This window comes from Salvia splendens, chromosome 5 (genome assembly GCF_004379255.2).
Source record: "Salvia splendens isolate huo1 chromosome 5, SspV2, whole genome shotgun sequence".
NCBI classification, from domain to species: domain Eukaryota; kingdom Viridiplantae; phylum Streptophyta; class Magnoliopsida; order Lamiales; family Lamiaceae; genus Salvia; species Salvia splendens.
In genome coordinates, this window is record NC_056036.1 from 19760147 (window position 1) to 19775116 (window position 14970).

The window sequence follows — 14970 nt, forward strand, 5'->3', positions numbered from 1 at the left end:
GTTTTATATCTTATAATGTCCTAGTATCCAAAACATTTTTTTATTTGTATTTGTATACAGTTATGGTTGTGCCTGAATGTTCTCCGGAATCGAAGCCCGTCGTTGGTCAGAAGTTCCAATCATTAGATTTCGCATTCGAGTTATACGATGTATATGCTCGCGCTGTTGATTTTGATAAGCGCAAACAAGGGATGAGGAAGGTGCAGAATAAATCCAAAAAATGCACACATGAATATTGCAATCACCCATTGTCCCATGTCCAACAGTAGTCACATAAAACATAAACCATGATAAATAATGCACTAAATTAGCTAAATAATGTACAAATACGGCCAAGTAATGAACATACAAATATTTCATTCACTCTTTGACCCATGTACAATAGCAACCACGTGATGCATAAAACATGATAAATAATTCATTCAAATAGCCAAATAATGTACAGAATAACTCAAGTAATGAACATACAAATATTGCATTCATTCTTGGACTTATGTACAGCAGCAGTCTAATGATGCATAAAACAGGATATATAATGCATAGAAATAGCTAAATAATGTACAAATATTGCATTCACTCTTAGACTCATGTACAAGTTCCGTGACGGCTTCCTTCTGTCATGGAGTTAAACTCTTAATACAATTCAGAAACTCTGTTGGGGTTCGCCGACAATACAGATGGTCGACGTTCCTACCCCTTGGTTTCATATCCTCCGTCTCTTCCGAAGCTGTACTAGTCCCGGCCTCTGATAATCGCTCCTGAAATTTTTGGGCAATTCCTACTCGCAGTATATCATCGACCGCCTCGTCGATGTCCAATCTTAGCTGCTTTGATGTTGTACAACATACAAAATAATAACATACAATTAGTTACATAATGTACAGACTGAATAAAATAATGTGGACAGTTATACTGCATTCACTTATACACCCTTGCACAGAAGCATCAAAATAATGCCTAAAAACTGATACATAATGCATTTTAATAATCAAATAATGTTCAGAATAAATAAAAAAATGCACCAAGAATATTGCAATCACCCATTGTCCCATGTCTAACAGCAGTCACATAAAGCATAAACCATGATAAATAATACACTAAAATAACTAAATAATGTACAGATCCGGTCAAGTAATGAACATTCAAATATTCCATTCACTCTTTGACTCATGTACAACAGCAGTCACATGATGCATAAAACAGGATAAATAATGCATTCAAATAGCCAAATAATGTACAGAATCACTCAAATAATGAACATATAAATATTGCATTCACTCTTAGACTCATGTACAACAACAGTCAAATGATGCATAAAACAGGATAAATAATGCATAGAAATAGCTACATAATATACAGATTCGATCAAGTAATGAACATACAAATATTGCATTCACTCTTTGACCCATGTACAACACAAGTCACATAATGGCTAAATCATGATAAATAATGCATAGAAATAGCTACATAATGTACAGATTCAATCAATTAATGAACATACAACTACTGCATTCACTCATTGACCCATGTACAACAGCATGTCTATAATGCCTAAAACATGATAATTAATGCATACAAATAGGTAAATAATGTACAGATTCAGTTAAATAATGCGGCCATAAATATTGCATTCACCCAGTACTTCATGTACAGAAGCAGGCAATTATTCCAAGAATTGGACATGCAAATGAAATAGAATGCTCACCTTCAGACTGGGATGGTTGTGAAGTTGAAGGACGTCCTCTTTTCGTCATGATAAATCTGGGAGACGAACCAAAAAATCAGAATGCTCACCCAGTAACACCACCATGATGAATCATACAAGATATCAATATAGGTAACAAATTAACATTCCAAATAATGAAATCGCTAAAGCAAATAATGCAATTATAACCTAACCATGATGAATCATACAAGATATACTCTTAACCAACAAACTAATTTCATTAATGACAAATACACATCAGTATCCACTATACACAATGCTTATCTTTTAACAAACAATGCACACCCACACATATTACCTGTACTTTTAAAAGGTTCAGTTCATGATATTTTGATCTATAAGAGTAATGAAACACTAATATAGCATATATGCTGACACTAATGACCACTGACATACAAACAAATGAAACATCAGATAAATTAATGCAAAGAATCAAGAAAATAATGTAAAAAAAGGACTAAATCATGTAGGATAAAATTGACAAATATGAGACGCAGAAAACCAGAGCAGCGTGCAAACAGAAACTCACCCTCTTCTTGTGTTTGTTGCGATTTCGTAGGTCTACCTCTTTTAGTCATGATGAAATCTGCGCGCAACAGTAAACAATCACAAAATTACAGAATTTAACAACAAATAATCACGGATTTGATGGTAATCTATTGAATCTTGGTGTGGTTGTTTTATTTCGGTCGGTTATTTGGAAAACGATTGTTGAAAATCAAACAATATACGACGAAACCCTACCTGCTGTTGTAGTCCAACGAAATCTAGTTCAAACCGTGAGGGGATTATGGAAAGCAAGGCACCCAGCGGTGAATCTCCGAGAAAACGCCGCGCTTTTGAACAGCGGCGGCTAGGGTTTTTCGCACTGGAAGGAATTTGTGGCGTCGTTCGTGAGAGAGAATCTGGAGCGAGATTTTTGCGTAAATGCGATTGGTGATGAAAGATGTATTTAGTCGATGGAAAGTAGTGGAGTAGCCCGCTTAAATTTTGGTCAATAGGTTTTCAACGTTTTTTAGTACACAAAATGACTAAATCACCCTCATGATGCATCAAACTGGGTAAATAATGAAACGCGGGATGGTAAATTAGATTATAATCTAGAACGTCCATCCTCCTAATCCAACGACCGAGATTGCGTAGAAACTTAAATCTAAGGGGAAAATAGGAGTTTAACACTACCCTATATATATATATATATATATATATATATATATATATATAGGAAAATGATCAATACAAAACTTGATCTCAATACAAAATCCAGACCAAATCCTGACCATGAGATTTGACAATCCAATGGTCAATAATTAAATAAAAACACGGATGGTCATTGTAAAGCAGTTTTAGGTCATATTATAAACTTTGGGTTTGAGGTCATGTTAAGATCATTTCATGTCATCCTTACTATAATGACGTAAAAATTAGCTTACAATGACCTAAAAATGACTTTTGTATGCTTGGTTCTGCATTTTTGTATTAAGAATGGTTTGCATGGATCAAAACCCTATATATATATATATATATATATATATATATATATATATATATATATATATATATATAATAAAAGAATCAGGTTCCACAATCAAAATTTTAATGTCCGATACATCCAACAAAAGTCAAACAAAATTTAATCTATACATCCTGCGTTCTAAGAAAAATCGAAAACTTCAACGCGGACAGCTACAAACTTGAACCGATCATACCTACTCCAAATTAAATGAGCAAGTGAACAAATACTAAAACCATTACTTTAATAAAAAAAATAAAATTAAAAAAAAAGAGGGAGAGGATCGATTTTTTTTTCAGGCACAGCATTAAATGCTGCATTTAATTAGTGCATGCAAATCATATCCCTTCCTGACGAAGGAGAATAATTTTAGATAAGAATAGGTAGGCAACTTGCTGAGTATGCATATCACTTTCACTGCCTTGGTGAGTAGCATCTAGAGATACAATCAATTTCTTTTATTCACCCCCACATCATCACCACACAGTCTATTTTCTCTGCACACACCAACTCACAAAAGATAGAGGAGTCCGAGGGAGATTGCACAACTCAAAAACGACAACCCAACACTTTACTTTCTGCATCAACAAGGTAAACAACAAACATTTCCTTTCATTTATATATGTAAGCCTGCATATATTTGGAAATAGAATCTGCCCACCCCCAAGTTAACAATATAGTGTATTTTACCATTAAATCATCCATATAGCAAGGCATATACTCATAATTCACAAAATTCAGCAAATAGAAACCAAGTAGAATCCTACTGCCTTAATAACTAGAAAGAAGGAGAAAAACTTATCTCGTGAGTACGATTCTGTGCTCTTCGGCAGCCTGGACTCGACGGTGACAGCCCCCACCCCCCAAATCCATCACTAAAATCGCAGCCTTGACGAATCTACAATTAAAAACAACAAACTTTTAAATCCATGATTTAATCTTTAGAAAATATAACAAAGGGGGAAAATGATAAAAATAAAATTTGCCTACCTCACCTGTCGGAGAATGGCGAGGCGCGGAGGAGAGGCGGCGAAGCCACTGCCTGTGCATGCAAGCAACGACGGTCAGCCGCTGCGCGCGCACAGCAGCGGCAGTGGCGGTATGAGTAGATCCGAGAGGGGGAGAGATAGAGGAGAAAGAAAAGAAAGAGGGAGAGAGGAGAGAGACGGATGGATGGAGAAAGAGAGAGGACTGAGGCGGTGCGTGGCAGCGGCAATCGGAGATGGCGGCGAATACCGAGAGAGAGAGAGAGAGAGGTGGAGGGCCGCGACGGCGGGCCGCCGCGCGTACAGCAGCGGCGGTGGCGGCGCTACGGTGAAGAGGGAGAAAAGAGAGAGAAGGATAGAAGGGAGAGAGAGAGAGATGAGGAGGAGGAGGAAGGGAACACCGCCGGAGACGGAGGTAGAGGCGGCGCCAGTGGGGTGGCTGGTCGACGGAAACTCGAATTGGGAAGAGAGATTCTTCCTAATTTGTGAAATTGGAGAAGGAGATTGAATAGGTTGATAGAGAGAGAAACTAACGGTGGGTAGGTGGAGTACATGGATTAATAAATCCTGGAATTGGGGGCTGTTTTTCTTCCCTAAATTATTTGTTTGTTGGGCCACTTATTTATTAGAGTGGGCTAATGATATTTCATGTGGGATGATTTTAATCCTAGGATTGGGGCTCTTTTTTTAATAGTTGGGCCACTTATTTAATGAGAATTGGGTAAAATTTTAATTTGGTGCTCGTGGGCTAGCTCCATGGAATTTACAGTGGGCTAGAATTAATTATTTTGGGCCATGAGGTAGTAAAATATTTAGGGAATAAGTTGGGTTGTAGTGAAATAATCCCAGAAGTCACATTTCCGAAAATCTAATTAATTAGACTACAATTTGAGAAATTTGAGAAAGAAATCTTGGCCTCTTTCAAAATAACTCTTTACGGAAGAGATGTTAGCAATTTTTTTAGCCTGCGTTGAGTTCAACTAATATTTTTGTATATTAATTAAATTAGTAATTGATTCTTCTATTAGTGAAATTAAGTTTAAATATCTGAAATTGATTTAGTAAACGAACGGTGCCAAATTAATTAAAGAGTGAGGCTTAAAGAACAAGCAGATAAAATAGTATGCATGTCATCAAATTATTGTATATTCTTGAAGCTAAATTTAGCTTGCATTTTGTGCTCAAAAAGGGAGAATTGAGAGAAAGGTAAAAATTGTGGAGCGGGGAATTATTTTAAAAAATATTGGGAAGCATACGAGGTGAGCTTTCTTATACTAAAAATACAAATCATATTTTATGAGAACACGGACACATGTTCGTGATTTTTTTTAAAGATGTTGTCTTGCCATAAATGTTTTTGTATGATGCCTATCTGTTTGGCTAAGGCCAAGTGAATTATGAATGATGATATAAGTCGAATTCGTGTCCCAGTGAGGGTGGTGTCCCCGCTCGGACTAGTGTACATAAGCTACCTCTGACCGTGAACGGCAGAGCAGGTGACCGTGGAAGGTGGCCACCTTCCCGGCACAAGAATACCTCTGACATGATGGGCAGAGAAGGTGACCGTGCGAGAACACCATCTCGACGGCACAATGTGATCAGATATGGCTAAATACTGGAAAAAGGGGTTGCAACCCAATGTGAATATTTTTAGTAAACTCGGGTCCTTTTCAATAACCCCCCCGAGTGTTACTGTGATGATGGCTTGACAATATTTTCAAATGTATATGTGTAATATTCGGCAATGTGTTCACTGAGTACTTTTTGTACTCAGCCCTGCATATATTTCTAAATGTGCAGGTTGAGCAGCGAAGTGGTGGAGGAAGTGCTATTGAGACAAGACATTTAATTCAGTCAGATTTTAACTCTCGGAGGTTCATGTCTTCATACATGGAACCGCGTTCATTTGCTTCCGTTGTGCATCTTTAAAGACTCAAGTCTCTTTTGTTCAAAACTCTGATATTTTGAAATTTTACAAACAATTACTCGAGTTTTCATGATCGAGTATCTTTTCTTCTATGTATCAGCACTTGATTAGTCATGTCTCGCAACCAATGTCTAATTTTATTTTCCCCTTATCTCTTTCCCCGCTTCTTTATCCTTCCATAGTCGCGATCAATCGTGTTTTCTATCATTAGAAAATGCGGTCGTGACATTGCTGGGGTTTGTATACTAAAAGATGCTTTGAGAGTACATGCCTTTGTACAGTTAGCTTGTGCATGTATATGAGAAACGCCACATCCACTTGTTTACCTTATCATGAGAATAAATAATGTAATATAATAGTTTATTTATTGAAATATAAATAAACAAGTCTAAGGCTTCTTACTAAGAAGGTTAAAGTAGAGGAATCTTATGAATTCTCATTGGTTCTCCAGTAGGAGACTTGACCAGATCTATTAAGAAGAAAAACGAGTTCACAACCTATATAGGCCTTGGCTATCTATTGGTATGGTTGTAGTGTTTGTGATAATTCTCTCTTATCTAAGAAGAGATTAGTAACACTGGTGTAGTAAAGCACTGAAAGGATCAACTCGAAATATATTCTTTATTGCTATCTACTGAAAGGATATACTTAAGAAATTTTAGTATTTCCTAGTCTGTGCAAATAATATTAATATTATTTATTTAATCAAACGCCACTTTGACTTATCAATATGTAAGAGTTTTTTGCAACTCAATCATGGTATCTTGGGTTGTAGTAATTGAATAAATGACAAATATTAGAATATTATCTCATAGAATTCACGTGCACAGTGTGGTATGATTAATCCCCGAGAGGTGTTTAAAAAATGAATTTATTATTCAGAAAACTGCACAATTGGAATTTTATTCCATGAATAATAAATCAAGGTTCAAACTAGAAAAACTCTCTGGAGAATTAATTTAATTCAAGTCACATAGCAGACAAAGAGTTAAACTAATGATTAACACTTTAGTCTATCGTGGTTGGGCGTGACAAGTTGTGGTGTTGAGCCTTCGACTTTTAACACTTTAGTCCTTTGATACAAGGGTAGAGTATAACTAAATAAGACTCTTGGGACCAGAGCGGAAAGAACAAAGGCTCTGATACCAAACTGTCACGACCGCCCTTTCTAGGTTAATAAATGCGGGTGGTCGCGACTAATAGACTTTAAGAAAGAGAAATATTCTAGGGTTTCAATAAAGATTTTGACCAAAATAATTAATATTCAAATAACGAGGGAAAAATCAGAGTAAATGTTCAAGCTTTAAATCCAAAGTCAACAGCTATCATAATTAGTGATCCAAGAGTGAAAAGAGGTTCAAAAGCATAATGGAGAAAAACAATCATAATTCAGCAGAAGCATTCAAGAGTAAGAGTGACGCCATGTATGAAGACACGACGCCCCTCGGAGTTCAAAGCAAATCCCACAAAAATTAAGGTTCGACTCAACACCACCCAAGCTCGTCGCCGCGCAACCTGCACATAAAGAAAACTCATGCAGGCCTGTGTATTATAAAATACTCAGTGGACTTATGCCGAAAACAGTTTAATAGTTATGTCGTCCACTCTGCTAAGTTTTAAAAAGACTAAAGGCCCATTTTGGTCCAAAACATTATCTTTTGAATTACTAGGTCCCTCACAAATAAAAACGGGTCACATTTGGTCCATTTTGGACGGTTCCGTCAAAAATTTGACGGTCAACGAATTTTAACTTAATTTTGAATGGATTAACAATTTTAACACAATAATGTATTCTACCTATTTGGTCCTAAACATATTGTCTTTGTTCATCCATCATCTCATCCCTCCATCCCCAAAAAAGGCCCCAATCCACAGTGACGTCTGGCAGCAAGACTGGGGAAGTGGGCGGCGGAGATCCGCGAGCAGCAAAAGCAAACGCGGTGCTGGCTCAGCACCTTTTCCACTACCGAGTATGCAGCCCGCCCCTACAGCCTCGTCGCCTACATTCTCGTCGTCGCGGAGCAGACAAACTGGACGTGGTGGCGGCATTTGTGGAACGAATTGATGGAATTCAGCGACGACTTGGGTTTGTTGGAGACTAGGGAAGAAGTCAGCGTCAGAGGTGGCGGCTGTGAGGGCGAGGTCAGCGTCGGCAGGTATGGCGGAGGGGGTAAAGGGGAATGATGATGTTGGATACTAGAGTGTAAAAGTGTTGGAGAGAGGTTCTTGATCTAGACAACAATGGTGTTGAGGAAATGAAATTGAGAGCATTTGAGGGGTAGAAGTGCAGAGCCAAACTTTGGAGGTCCAAAACAAAACCTCTAGGGCTCACTGCCTCCCTCCCTCGGAAAGCTCACATCTCTCCAAACTTTGGAGGTCCAAAACAACCTGCTCTCCGGCGCCCTCCCGAGTCTCGCCGGGTTGAACTCGCTGAAAACACTTTCCGTCAACAACAACAAGTTCACCTCCGTCCCTCCCAACTTCTTCGACGGTATGACCTCTCTGTAAGAGGTCTCCATGGATTACAATCACATAACTTTGGGTTAATTAGATATTGGACATTAATAAAATATATTTATTAACTTAATCCGGTCAAAATTAAGTTAAAATTCGTTGACCGTCAAATTTTTGATGGAACCGTCCAAAATGGACCAAATGTGACCCATTTTTATTTGTGAGAGACCGAATAATTCAAAAGGTAATGTTTTGAACCAAAATCATAAAATCGCAATATGTTAAAGGACCAAAATGAGCCTTTAGTCTTTAAAAAAAAAGAGAGAAGTATTCTTAAAGTTCGATTCTTAATTCGATTGGTTCTATTTAAAAGTGAGTTATATGGATGCAATGGTATACATAAAATTTGGGTTTGGGTGGGGAGTGAGAAGTATATACCTTCTGTTGGTAGATTGCGAGTGAACAGCTGATAACCTCTTCTCTAAATTGGGTTCTTGGTTCCTGACAGAGATGTTAAAAGAGTAAGTTTCAAAACTTGTAGAATAGAGAGAGGAAAGATTGGGCTTTCAAAAATATTGGGAAGCATACGAGATGAGCTTTCTTATACTAAAAATACAAATCATATTTTATGAGAACACGGACACATGTTCGTGAATTTTTTTTTAAAGATGTTGTCTTGCCATAAATGTTTTTGTATGATGCCTATCTGTTTGGCTAAGGCCAAGTGAATTATGAATGATGATATAAGTCGAATTCGGGTCCCAGTGAGGGTGGTGTCCCCGCTCAGACTAGTGTACATAAGCTACCTCTGACCGTGAACGGTAGAGCAGGTGACCGTGGAAGGTGGCCACCTTCCCGGCACAAGAATACCTCTGACATGATGGGCAGAGAAGGTGATCGTGCGAAAACACCATCTCGACGGCACAATGTGATCAGATATGGCTAAATACCGGAAAAAGGGGTTGCAACCCAATGTGAATATTTTTAGTAAACTCGGGTCCTTTTCAATAACACCCCCGAGTGTTACTGTGATGATGGCTTGACAATATTTTCAAATGTATATATGTAATTTTTGGCAATGTGTTCACTGAGTACTTTTTGTACTCAGCCCTGCATATATTTCTAAATGTGCAGGTTGAGCAGCGAAGTGGTGGAGGAAGTGCTATTGAGACAAGACATTTAATTCAGTCAGATTTTAACTCTCGAAGGTTCATGTCTTCATACATGGAACCGCGTTCATTTGCTTCCGTTGTGCATCTTTAAAGACTCAAGTCTCTTTTGTTCAAAACTCTGATATTTTGAAATTTTACAAACAATTACTCGAGTTTTCATGATCGAGTATCTTTTTTTCTATGTATCAGCACTTGATTAGTCATGTCTCGCAACGAATGTCTAATTTTATTTTCTCCTTATCTCTTTCCCCGCTTCTTTATCCTTCCATAGTCGCGATCAACCGTGTTTTCTATCATTAGAAAATGCGGTCGTGACATTGCTGGGGTTTGTATACTAAAAGATGCTTTGAGAGTACATGCCTTTGTACAGTTAGCTTGTGCATGTATATGAGAAACGCCACGTCCACTTGTTTACCTTATCATGAGAATAAATAATGTAATATAATAGTTTATTTATTGAAATATAAATAAACAAGTCTAAGGCTTCTTACTAAGAAGGTTAAAGTAGAGGAATCTGATGAATTCTCATTGGTTCTCCAGTAGGAGACTTGACCAAATCTAGTAAGAAGAAAAACGAGTTCACAACCTATATAGGCCTTGGCTATCTATTGGTATGGTTGTAGTGTTTGTGATAATTCTCTCTTATCTATGAAGAGATTACTAACACTGGTGTGGTAAAGCACTGAAAGGATCAACTCGAAATATATTCTTTATTGCTATCTACTGAAAGGATATACTTAAGAAATTTTAGTATTTCCTAGTCTGTGCAAAAAATATTAATATTGTTTATTTAATCAAACGCCACTTTGACTTATCAATATGTAAGAGTTTTTTGCAACTCAATCATGGTATCTTGGGTTGTAGTAATTGAATAAATGACAAATATTAGAATATTATCTCATAGAATTCACGTGCACAGTGTGGTATGATTAATCCCCGAGAGGTGTTTAAAAAATGAATTTATTATTAAGAAAACTGCACAATTGGAATTTTATTCCATGAATAATAAATCAAGGTTCAAACTAGAAAAACTCTCTAGAGAATTAATTTAATTCAAGTCACATAGCAGACAAAGAGTTAAACTAATGATTAACACTTTAGTCTATCGTGGTTGGGCGTGACAAGTTGTGGTGTTGAGCCTTCGACTTTTAACACTTTAGTCCTTTGATACAAGGGTAGAGTATAACTCAATAAGACTCTTGGGACCAGAGTGGAAAGAACAAAGGCTCTAATACCAAACTGTCACGACCGCCCTTTCTAGGTTAATAAATACGGGTGGTCGCGACTAATAGACTTTAAGAAAGAGAAATATTCTAGGGTTTCAATAAAGATTTTGATCAAAATAATTAATATTCAAATAACGAGGGAAAAATCAGAGTAAATGTTCAAGCTTTAAATCCAAAGTCAACAGCTATCATAATTAGTGATCCAAGAGTGAAAAGAGGTTCAAAAGCATAATGGAGAAAAACAATCATAATTCAGCAGAAGCATTCAAGAGTAAGAGTGACGCCATGTATGAAGACACGACGCCCCTCGGAGTTCAAAGCAAATCCCACAAAAATTAAGGTTCGACTCAACACCACCCAAGCTCGTCGCCGCGCAACCTGCACATAAAGAAAACACATGCAGACCTGTGTATTATAAAATACTCAGTGGACTTATGCCGAAAACAGTTTAATAGTTATGCCGTCCACTCTGCTAAGTTTTAAAAAGACTAAAGGCCCATTTTGGTCCAAAACATTATCTTTTGAATTACTAGGTCCCTCACAAATAAAAACGGGTCACATTTGGTCCATTTTGGACGGTTCCGTCAAAAATTTGACGGTCAACGAATTTTAACTTAATTTTGAATGGATTAACAATTTTAACACAATAATGTATTCTACCTATTTGGTCCCAAACATATTGTCTTTGTTCATCCATCATCTCATCCCTCCATCCCCAAAAAAGGCCCCAATCCACAGTGACGTCTGGCAGCAAGACTGGGGAAGTGGGCGGCGGAGATCCGCGAGCAGCAAAAACAAACGCGGCGCTGGCTCAGCACCTTTTCCACTACTGAGTATGCAGCCCGCTCCTACAGCCTCGTCGCCTACATTCTCGTCGTCGCGGAGCAGACAAATTGGACGTGGTGGCGGCATTTGTGGAACGAATTGATGGAATTCAGCGACGACTTGGGTTTGTTGGAGACTAGGGAAGAAGTCAGCGTCAGAGGTGGCGGCTGTGAGGGCGAGGTCAGCGTCGGCAGGTATGGCGGAGGGGATAAAGGGGAATGATGATGTTGGATGCTAGAGTGTAAAAGTGTTCGAGAGAGGTTCTTGATCTAGACAACAATGGTGTTGAGGAAATGAAATTGAGAGCATTTGAGGGGTAGAAGTGCAGAGCCAAACTTTGGAGGTCCAAAACCAAACCTCTAGGGCTCACTGCCTCCCTCCCTCAGAAAGGTCACATCTCTCCAAACTTTGGAGGTCCAAAACAACCAGCTCTCCGGCGCCCTCCCGAGTCTCGCCGGGTTGAACTCGCTGAAAACGCTTTCCGTCAACAACAACAAGTTCACCTCCGTCCCTCCCAACTTCTTCGACGGTATGACCTCTCTGTAAGAGGTCTCCATGGATTACAATCACATAGCTTTGGGTTAATTAGATATTGGACATTAATAAAATATATTTATTAACTTAATCAGGTCAAAATTAAGTTAAAATTCGTTGACCGTCAAATTTTTGATGGAACCGTAAAAAATGGACCAAATGTGACCCATTTTTATTGGTGAGAGACCGAATAATTCAAAAGGTAATGTTTTGAACCAAAATCATAAAATCGCAATATGTTAAGGACCAAAATGAGCCTTTAGTCTTTAAAAAAAAAAAAGAGAAGTATTCTTAAAGTTCGATTCTTAATTCGATTGGTTCTATTTAAATGTGAGTTATATGGATGCAATGGTATACATAAAATTTGGGTTTGGGTGGGGAGTGAGAAGTATATACCTTCTGTTGGTAGATTGCGAGTGAACAGCTGATAACCTCTTCTCTAAATTGGGTTCTTGGTTCCTGACAGAGATGTTAAAAGAGTAAGTTTCAAAACTTGTAGAATAGAGAGAGGAAAGATTGGGCGTACAAAAATACCGTGAATTTGATTGGATTGAAAAAGGAAGAAACTTATTCTCGCAAGAAGCTTGAGTTGGGTCCTGATCGTCGAATGTCGGATTGCAACTTTTATAGAAAACAGAAGTTGTTAAGTACTGCAAGATCGTGTAGTTCAAGGAAGGAATAACACGTGAGTATTTGTGAGGTAGAACATGGATGGATAAATTACCTTGGTGAGTTTTGGATTGAGGGAAAAAAAGATGAACTCTTCTCTGTCTACCCTTCGGTTATTGTTTGGAGCAGGAACAAAAATGTTGAATTGTGAGAGGGAAAGTGTGAGAGACTGTTAAGAGATGAGAGATTAGGGTATGAAAATTGAAATATAACCGTGATTTGTGAGTGAGTAATTTGGGGAGGATTGAAATTGATTGGAGGGATTGATTACACAATCAATTGAAATAAATTGTGATTGACTAATTTTATTTTTGGGACTTTATTTGCAGATCATGGGAGAGACAAGAAAACACGGCAGATTAGAAAAAGAGGTAATCTGCAGATTATTTGAGTTGAAACTTTGGCTCAAGAAATAAATGGATTCGGTAATTGGGCTAATGATAGGGTATAATTTAAATTAATTAATGTGGGAGTCCTCTTTATATTTTTATTTAAATTTTATAGTCCACAGTTTAAATTTCACAAGATTGGACTTGTTTTATTTATTTAACTTAACCTACCCAACACGAAATTGAATCCAATAAATATTTCTCACGGAAATGAATTATTTAAATTCGCATTGTGATTTTACTTACCATCACAAATTTTGAGTTCATATAACAAGTTATCCATTATTCGAAAACAGTTAAATTCACCACGCATCAATTATTCAACCACCCACGTCACGTAATAAATAAAATTGACTCAGCCAACGCATAGTCCAAACTCCAAATCAAAACTAGGTCATAATAAAAACAAATAACAATTCCACTCGATATTTAATTCACGGACTTCGCGACATCAAAAACATTAAATCCAAACAAATTTAAGTTTCGAAAATTAGGGTTTAAAAAGTGGGGCGTTACATAAATAGTGAAGAGATGTGGAAACCCTAGAACACAACACAATAAAAAATTGTCTCTCTGAAGAGATGGGTTTTGCACGTGTGTCGTGTGTGCGTGTCCCTACTTCAACAAGATTTATAGTTTCCCACTTTTGCAACAAATATTACTAAGTATAAGCGGTAAGAGCGGGGTCGAGCCATAGAGACCATGGACCTACTTGAGATTGTTTCTACGACACGGGGTTGGTGTTAGCCACCATGCCTTAAGCACTTGAGCATGGATCTAAACACTAGAGTGGGAAAGTTGAACTTTAAACATGAAAACTGAGCTTGAGAGCTTAAACTAATCTAACAAGGGAGCATGAGTGGAAGAGTGTTTGAAAGCTTTGAGAGAAAGTAATGAGCTCGAGACAGAGACTTGGCATGGAAATTTCTAAACTAAGGGCAACTTGAAACAAACATTTGCTTGAAATCATTTCAGAAACAAGAGTAGTGAATTTACAGCTTAAAACATGATCGAGATTCAAAAGTTGCAGGGAGAAAATAAGAAACCTTCGGAACACAATTTACTTCTAAATTAGAACAAAAAAACAACATCTACTCCATGAATATTGAGCAAATCCTACGCAACAACTAGCTAGATCTCAACATCTAAACCACCAATTGCGAAAAGCATCCAAGAAATATGAGTAAATAGCATCATAAACATGAAATAAACCAAAACTTCATAAAACTGGAAATAAGTGAGATCCAATGTCGGAGTCGTCAATTTCGCTGTCGAACCCATTAAATCTAACTAGAAAGTGAGGTGTGAAGGAGCTTCTAAGATGGAGACGTCAATTCCACCATTGAAATGACCAACACACTGTAAATGTACACTAAAGTCTTGAAACATGAAATTAAACGTAATCCCGACGTCGGAGTTGTCAATCCCTCCGTCGAAATCACGAAACTGAACAAAGAAAGCAGTGGCGTTAAGCTAAGAGGGCGGTGGCTTTAAGCGACTATGAAAGCTTCCTACCTAAACTACGATAGCGTTAAGCGCTGCTGTTCAT

The 14970-nt window shown here is 37.6% G+C and overlaps 4 long non-coding RNA genes across 4 annotated transcripts; all 4 read right to left on the reverse strand.

Moving 5' to 3' along the window:
• Window positions 1–396: 396 nt before the first annotated feature.
• On the reverse strand, window positions 397–2921 carry LOC121805094. The gene is made up of 4 exons (XR_006051252.1): window positions 2471–2921; window positions 2256–2312; window positions 1706–1761; window positions 397–824 (listed from the first exon to the last, which is right to left on the reverse strand). It is a non-coding gene; the product is annotated as an uncharacterized LOC121805094 (long non-coding RNA).
• A 385-nt stretch (window positions 2922–3306) lies between these two features.
• Window positions 3307–5526, reverse strand: LOC121805095. The gene is made up of 2 exons (XR_006051253.1): window positions 4230–5526; window positions 3307–4137 (listed from the first exon to the last, which is right to left on the reverse strand). It is a non-coding gene; the product is annotated as an uncharacterized LOC121805095 (long non-coding RNA).
• Window positions 5527–7435: 1909 nt separating this feature from the next.
• On the reverse strand, window positions 7436–9106 carry LOC121803560. The gene is made up of 2 exons (XR_006051069.1): window positions 9045–9106; window positions 7436–7667 (listed from the first exon to the last, which is right to left on the reverse strand). It is a non-coding gene; the product is annotated as an uncharacterized LOC121803560 (long non-coding RNA).
• A 2044-nt stretch (window positions 9107–11150) lies between these two features.
• On the reverse strand, window positions 11151–13402 carry LOC121803337. Its single transcript, XR_006050964.1, has 4 exons — window positions 13088–13402; window positions 12898–12984; window positions 12760–12822; window positions 11151–11382 (listed from the first exon to the last, which is right to left on the reverse strand). It is a non-coding gene; the product is annotated as an uncharacterized LOC121803337 (long non-coding RNA).
• Window positions 13403–14970: the final 1568 nt, after the last annotated feature.